This window comes from Arachis ipaensis, chromosome B5, assembly GCF_059453495.1.
Source record: "Arachis ipaensis isolate K30076 ecotype BB chromosome B5, ASM5945349v1, whole genome shotgun sequence".
Classification (NCBI taxonomy): domain Eukaryota; kingdom Viridiplantae; phylum Streptophyta; class Magnoliopsida; order Fabales; family Fabaceae; genus Arachis; species Arachis ipaensis.
Window position 1 is genome coordinate 44,131,697 of NC_142440.1, and position 7,928 is coordinate 44,139,624.

A 7,928-nucleotide genomic window follows, 5' to 3' on the forward strand; every position below is an offset into this window, starting at 1 on the left:
ATGTTTACAGAAGGATGACCTTGAGTTTTAAACACAAGGGAGTCCTCATTCAATTGAAGGACTAGTTCGCCTCTGTCAACATCAATCACAGCTCTTGCTGTGGCTAGGAAGGGTCTTCCAAGGATGATGGATTCATCCTCATCCTTCCCAGTATCTAGGACTATGAAATCAGCAGGGATGTAAAGGCCTTCAACCTTTACTAACACGTCCTCTACTTGTCCATAAGCCTGTTTTCTTGAATTGTCTGCCATCTCTAATGAGATTTTAGCAGCTTACACCCCAAAGATTCCCAATTTCTCTATTACAGAGAGGGGCATGAGGTTTATCCCTGAACCAAGGTCACACAGAGCCTTTTCAAAGATCATGGTGCCTATGGTACAAGGTATTAGGAACTTTCCAGGATCCTGTTTCTTCTGAGGCAATGTCAGTTGATACAAATCACTTAATTCATTGGTGAACAAGGGAGGTTCATCTTCCCAAGTCTCAATACCAAATAATTTGGCATTCAACTTCATGATTGCACCAAGGTACTTGGTAACTTGCTCCTTAGTAACATCCTCATTCTCTTCAGAAGAGGAATACTCATCAGAGCTCATGAATGGCATAAGGAGGTTTAATGGAATCTCTATGGTCTCTAGTTGAGCCTCAGATTCCTTTGGTTCCTCAAAGGGAAACTCCTTATTGATCACTGGACGTCCCAGGAGGTCTTCCTCCTTGGGATTCACGTCCTCCCCTTCTTCCTTGGATTCGGCCAAGATGGTTATATCAATGGCCTTGCACTCTCCTTTTGGATTTTCTTCTGTATTACTTGGGAGAGTACTAGGAGGGATTTCAGTGATCTTCTTACTCAACTGGCCCACTTGTGCCTCCAAATTTCTAATGGAGGACCTTGTTTCATTCATGAAACTTACAGTGGCCTTAGATAGATCAGAGACTAAGTTTGCTAAATTAGAGGTATTTTGTTCAGAGTTCTCTGTCTGTTGCTGAGTGGATGATGGAAAAGGTTTACTATTGTTAAACCTGTTTCTTCCACCATTATTAAAGCCTTGTTGAGGCTTTTGATCCTTCCATGAGAGATTTGGGTGATTTCTCCATGAGGGATTATAGGTGTTTCCATATGGTTCACCCATGTAATTCACCTCTGCTATTGCAGGGTTTTCAGGATCATAGGCCTCTTCTTCAGAAGATGCCTCTTGAGTACTGTTGGATGCAGCTTGTATTCCATTCAGACTCTGAGAAATCATATTGACTTGCTGAGTCAATATTTTATTCTGAGCTAATATGGCATTCAGAGTATCAATTTGAAGAACTCCCTTCTTTTGAGGCGTCCCATTACTCACAGGATTCCTCTCAGAAGTGTACATAAACTGGTTGTTAGCAACCATGTCAATGAGTTCTTGAGCTTCTGCAGGCGTTTTCTTTAGGTGAATGGATCCACCTGCAGAAGTATCCAATGACATCTTAGCTAATTTAGACAGACCATAATAGAATATATCCAGGATGGTCCATTCTGAAAGCATGTCAGAAGGACACTTTTTGGTCAGTTGCTTGTATCTCTCCCAAGCTTCATAGAGGGATTCACCTTCTTTCTGTCTGAAGGTTTGAACATCCACTCTAAGCTTACTAAGCTTTTGAGGAGGAAAGAACTTGGCTAAGAAAGCCGTGACCATCCCAAGAGTTCAGGCTATCTTTGGGTTGAGAGTCCAACCAGATTCTAGCTCTGTCTCTTACAGCAAAAGGGAAAAGCATGAGCCTGTAGACTTCAGGATTTACTTCATTAGTCTTAACAGTATCATATATCTGCAAGAATTCAGTTAAGAACTGAAAAGGATCTTCAGATGGAAGTCCATGAAACTTGCAGTTCTGCTGCATCAGAGAAACTAATTGAGGTTTCAGCTCAAAATTGTTTGCTCCAATGGCAGGAATGGAGATGCTTCTTCCATGTAAATTGGAATTAGGTGCAGTAAAGTCACCAAGCATCCTCCTTGCATTATTATTATTTTCGGCTGCCATCTCCTCTTCCTGTTCAAAAATTTCTGAAAGGTGCTTGCTAGATTGTTGTAATTTAGCTTCTCTTAGTTTCCTCCTCAGAGTCCTTTCAGGTTCTGGATCTGCTTCAACAAGAATATTTTTGTCCTTGCTCCTGCTCATATGAAAAAGGAAGGAACAGGAAAATAATAATAAGGATCCTTTTTACCACAGTATAGAGGTCCCTGTGTGAGTAGAAGAAAAGAAGAAGAAAATAATGTAATGTAAGGAAAGAAACACAAGGGTGAGGAGAGCAGAGATGTGAGATGAAGAGAAGTGTTAGTAGATGAATAAATAAATAGAAGGAGATGAGAGAGAAAGAGAATTTTCGAAAATTATTTTTGAAAAATGGTTAGTGATTTTCGAAAATTAAAAGAAGAAATAAATTAAAATTGAATTTTGAAACAATTAGTTAATTAAAAAGAATTTTTGAAAAAGAGGGAGATATTTTCGAAAATTAGAGAGAGAGGGTTAGTTAGGTAGTTTTGAAAAAGATAAGAAACAAACAAAAAGTTAGTTAGTTAGTTGACACAAATTTGAAAATCAATTTTGAAAAGATAAGAAGATAAGAAGTTAGAAAAGATATTTTAAAATCAAATTTTTGAAAAAGATATGATTTTGAAAAAGATAAGATAAAAAGATATTTTTGAAAAGATATGATTGAAATTAGTTTTGAAAAAGATTTGATTTTTAAAATCACAATTAATGACTTGATTCACAAGAAATCACAAGATATGATTCTAGAACTTAAAGTTTGAATCTTTCTTAACAAGTAAGTAACAAACTTGAAATTTTTGAATCAAAACATTAATTGTTGATGATATTTTCGAAAATTATGAGATAAAATTAAGAAAAATATTTTTGAAAAATATTTTTAAAATTTTCAAAAATAAATAAGAAAAATGAAAAAGATTTGATTTTTGAAAAAGATTTTGGAAAAGATAAGATTTTTAAATTGAAAATTTGATTTGACTCATAAGAAACAATTGAATTTTTAAAAATTTTTAAAAAAGTCAATCCAAATTTTCGAAATTTATGAGAGAAAAAAGGAAAGATATTTTTTTTATTTTTGAATTTTTAATGATGAAAGAGATAAACATGAAAAAGACTCAATGCATGAAAATTTTTAGATCAAAATGATGAATGCATGCAAGAATGCTATGAATGTCAAGATGAACACCAAGAACACTTTGAAGATCAAGATGAACACCAAGAACTTATTTTTGAAAATTTTTATATGCAAAGAAAACATGCAAGACACCAAACTTAGAAATCTTTCATGTTCAGACACTATGAATGCAAAAATGCACATGAAAAACAAGAAAAGACACAAAACAATAAAATATGAAGATCAATCAAGAAGGTTTATCAAGAACAACTTGAAGATCATGATGAATGCAATGCATGAATGCAATTTTCGAAAAATGCAAGATGAGTATGCAATTGACACCAAACTTGAAATTGAATCAAGACTCAAACAACAAACACAAAATATTTTTGATTTTTTTATGATTTTGTGAATTTTTTGTATCTTTATTTTATATTTTTCGAAAATTAGTGTGAAAAAGAAAAATAAGGATTCCAAAATTTTTAATATGAATTCCAGGAATCTTGCACTCTTATTCTAAAGCTCCAATCTGAGGGTTAGACATGGCTTAATAGCCAGCCAAGCTTTAGTATGCTATTACATGCATTGAAGTGATTAGTTGAATCCTCAGTCCAAAGGAATTTGGACATGGCTTTACAGCCAGCCAGGATTCTACATGCTTCCTGAAACTCTAGAATTCATTCTTAAAAATTCTGAAGAAAAATATATTCTTGAAAACAAAGGGAAAAATTTTGAAAGATTTTTGAAAATTTTTTTTTGAAAACTTTTTGAAAATAAAATAAGCAGAAAATTACCCAATCTGAGCAACACGATGAACCGTCAGTTGTCCAAACTCGAACAATCCCCGGCAACGGCGCCGAAAACTTGGTGCACGAAATTGTGATCTTAGGCAACGGCGCCAAAAACTCTGTACGCACGTCTTAATAAATCGTTTTTCATTCACAACTTCGATACAACTAACCAGCAAGTGCACTGTGTCGTCCAAGTAATAAAACCTTACGTGAGTAAGGGTCGATCCCACGGAGATTGTTGGTATGAAGCAAGCTATCGTCATCTTGTAAATCTCAGTCAGGCGGATAATAATTGATTATGGAGTTTTCGAAAATAAATAATAAATAGACAGAAAATAAAGATATAAATACTTATGTATATCATTGGTGAGAATTTCAGATAAGTGTATGGAGATGCGTTCGTTCCTCTGAACTTCTGCTTTCCTGCTGTCTTCATCCAATCAATCTTACTCCTTTCCATGGCTGGCTTTATGTAAGGACATCACCATTGTCAATGGCTACTTTTCGTCCTCTCTGTGAAAATGGTCCGATGCGCTGTCACTGCATGGCTAATCATCTGGAGGCATCACCGTGGTCAATGGCTGCATCCCATCCTCTTGTGAAAATGGTTCAAATGCTCTGTCATGGCACCGCTAATCATCTGAGGTTCTCGATCATACTGGAATAGGATTCACCCTCCTTTTGCGTCTGTCACTACGCCCAGCACTCGCGAGTTTGCAGTTCGTCACAGTCATTCAATCCCAGAATCCTACTCGGAATACCACAGACAAGGTTTAGACTTTTCGGATTCTCATGAATGCCGCCATCAATCTAGCTTATACCACGAAGATTTTGATTAAGAGATCCAAGAGATAATCATCCAATGTAAGGTGGAATGGAAGTGGTTGTCAGGCACGCGTTCGGGGGGGAATGATGATGATTGTCACATTCATCACATTCATGTTGAAGTGCGAATGAATATCTTAGAAGTGGAATAAGTTGAATTGAATAGAAAAATAGTAATACTTTGCATTAATTCATGAGGAACAGCAGAGCTCCATACCTTAATCTATGGAGTGTAGAAACTCTACCGTTAAAAATACATAAGTGAAAGGTTCAGGCATGGCCGAATGGCCAGCCTCCATGATCTAAGAACTAGACGTCCCAAGATGTCTAATGCAATAGTAAAAAGTCCTCTTTATACTAAACTAGTTACTAGGGTTTACAGAAGTAAGTAATTGATGCATAAATCCACTTCCGGGGCCCACTTGGTGTGTGCTTGGGCTGAGCTTGAATGTTACACGTGCAGAGGCTCTTTCTGGAGTTGAACACCAGGTTGTAACGTGTTTCTGGCGTTCAACTCTGGTTCGTAACGTGTTTCTGGCGTTTAACTCTAGACTGCCGCGTAGAACTGGCGTTCAACGCCCTTTTACGTCGTCTAAACTCGGCCAAAGTATAAACTATTATATATTGCTGGAAAGCCCTGGATGTCTACTTTCCAACGCAATTGGAAGCGCGCCATTTTGAGTTTTGTAGCTCCAGAAAATCCACTTTGAGTGTAGGGAGGTCAGAATCCAACAGCATCAGCAGTCCTTCTTCAACCTCTGAATCTGATTTTTGCTCAAGTCCCTCAATTTCAGCCAGAAAATACCTGAAATCACAGAAAAATACACAAACTCATAGTGAAGTCCAGAAATGTGAATTTAACATAAAAAATAATAAAAACATCCCTAAAAGTAACTAGATTCTACTAAAAATATACTAAAAATAATGCCAAAAAGCGTATAAATTATCCGCTCATCAGGTGCCAGACTGGGCGTTTAACGCCCATTCTGCTGCCCTAACTGGCATTTAAACGCCAGTAGCCTTCTCCTCCGGGGTGTGCTATTTTTCATTCTGTTTTTTAATTTATTTTTGCTTTTTCCATTATTTTTGTGACTTCCCATGAATATCAACCTATAGAAAACATAAAATAACAATGGAAAAAAGAAATTTAACATAGATAAGTAAAAATTGGGTTGCCTCCCAACAAGCACTTCTTTAATGTCAATAGCTTGACAGTGGGCTCTTATGGAGCCTCACAGATACTCAGAGCATGGCCTCCCAACACCAAACTTAGAGTTTGAATGTGGGGGCTCTGTTTGACTCTGCATTGAGAGAAGCTTTTCATGCTTCTTCTCCATGATTACAGAGGGAGATCCTTGAGATTTAAATACAAGGGAGTCCTCATTCACTTGAAGGACCAATTCTCCTCTGTCAACATCAATCACAGCTTTTGCTGTGGCTAGGAAGGGTTTGCCAAGGATGATGGATTCATCCATACACTTCCCAGTCTCTAGGATTATGAAATCAGCAGGGATGTAATGGTCTTCAACCTTTACCAAGACATCCTCTACAAGTCCATAAGCTTGTTTCCTTGAATTATATGCCATCTCTAATGAGATTCTTGCAGCTTGAACCTCAAAAATTCCTATTTTCTCCATTACAGAGAGAGGCATGAGGTTTATGCTTGACCCTAGGTCACACAGAGCCTTTTCAAAGGTCATGGTGCCTATGGTACAAGGTATTGAGAACTTTCCAGTATCTTGTCTCTTTAGAGGTAATTTCTGCCTAGTCAAGTCATCCAGTTCTTTAATGAGGAATGGGGGTTCATCTTCCCAAGTCTTATTACCAAATAACTTGGCATTTAGCTTCATGATTGCTCCAAGGTACTTAGCAACTTATTCTTCAGTAATATCTTCATCCTCTTCAGAGGAAGAATACTCATCAGAGCTCATGAATGGTAGAAGTAAATTCAATGGAATCTCAATGGTCTCTATATGAGCCTCAGATTCCCATGGTTCCTCATTAGGGAACTCCATGGAGGCCAGTGGACGTCCATTGAGGTCTTCCTCAGTGAAGATCACTGCCTCTTCCTCCTTTCTAGGTTCGGACGTGTGGGTTATGGTGATGGCCTTGCACTCTCCTTTTGGATTCTCTTCTGTATTGCTTGGAAGAGTACTGGGAGGGAGTTCAGTAACTTTCTTGCTCATCTGACCCACTTGTGCCTCCAAATTTCTAATAGAGGACCTTGTTTTAGTCATGAAACTTTGAGTGGTTTTGATTAGATCAGAGACAATGGTTGCTAAGTTAGAATGGCTCTTAGAATTCTCTGTCTGTTGCTGAGAAGATGATGGAAAAGGCTTGCTATTGCTAAACCTATTTCTTCCACCATTATTTTTGTTGAAACCTTGTTGAGGCCTCTATTGGTCCTTCCATGAGAGGTTTGGATGGTTTCTCCATGAAGGATTATAGGTGTTTTCATAGGGTTTTCCCATGTAATTCACCTCTTCCATTGCTGGGTTCTCAGGATCATAAGCTTCTTCTTCAGAGGAAGCCTCCTTAGTACTGCCTGGTGCTGCTTGCATTCCAGACAGACTCTGAGAAATCATATTGACTTGCTGAGTCAATATTTTGTTCTGAGCCAGTATGGCATTCAAAGTATCAATCTCAAGAACTCCTTTCTTCTGATTTGTCCCATTATTCACAGGATTCTTTTCAGAGGTGTACATGAATTGGTTATTTGCAACCATTTCAATGAGTTCTTGAGCTTCTTCAGGCGTCTTCTTCAGATGAAGAGATCCTCCAGCAGAGCTGTCCAATGACATCTTGGACAGTTCAGATAGACCATCATAGAAGATACCTATGATGCTCCATTCTGAAAGCATGTCAGAAGGACACCTTCTGATCAATTGCTTGTATCTTTCCCAAGCTTCATAGAGGGATTCACCTTCCTTCTGTCTGAAGGTTTGGACTTCCACTCTAAGCTTGCTCAATTTTTGAGGTGGAAAGAACTTTGCCAAGAAGGCATTAACTAGCTTTTCCCAAGAGTTTAGGCTTTCTTTAGGTTATGAATCCAACCATGTTCTAGCTCTGTCTCTTACAGCAAAGGGAAAAAGCATAAGTCTATAGACCTCGGGATCAACCCCATTGGTCTTGACAGTGTCACAGATTTGCAAGAATTCAGCTAAGAACTGATAAGG

At 37.8% G+C, this 7,928-nt stretch overlaps 2 non-coding genes across 2 annotated transcripts; both read left to right on the forward strand.

Annotated features, from left to right (window-relative positions):
* The first annotated feature begins 1,514 nt into the window (after positions 1 to 1,514).
* Positions 1,515 to 1,622, forward strand: LOC148564015 (small nucleolar RNA R71). The gene has a single exon (XR_015884096.1). It is a non-coding gene; the product is annotated as a small nucleolar RNA R71 (small nucleolar RNA).
* Positions 1,623 to 7,607: 5,985 nt separating this feature from the next.
* Positions 7,608 to 7,715, forward strand: LOC148564016 (small nucleolar RNA R71). Its single transcript, XR_015884652.1, has one exon. It is a non-coding gene; the product is annotated as a small nucleolar RNA R71 (small nucleolar RNA).
* Positions 7,716 to 7,928: the final 213 nt, after the last annotated feature.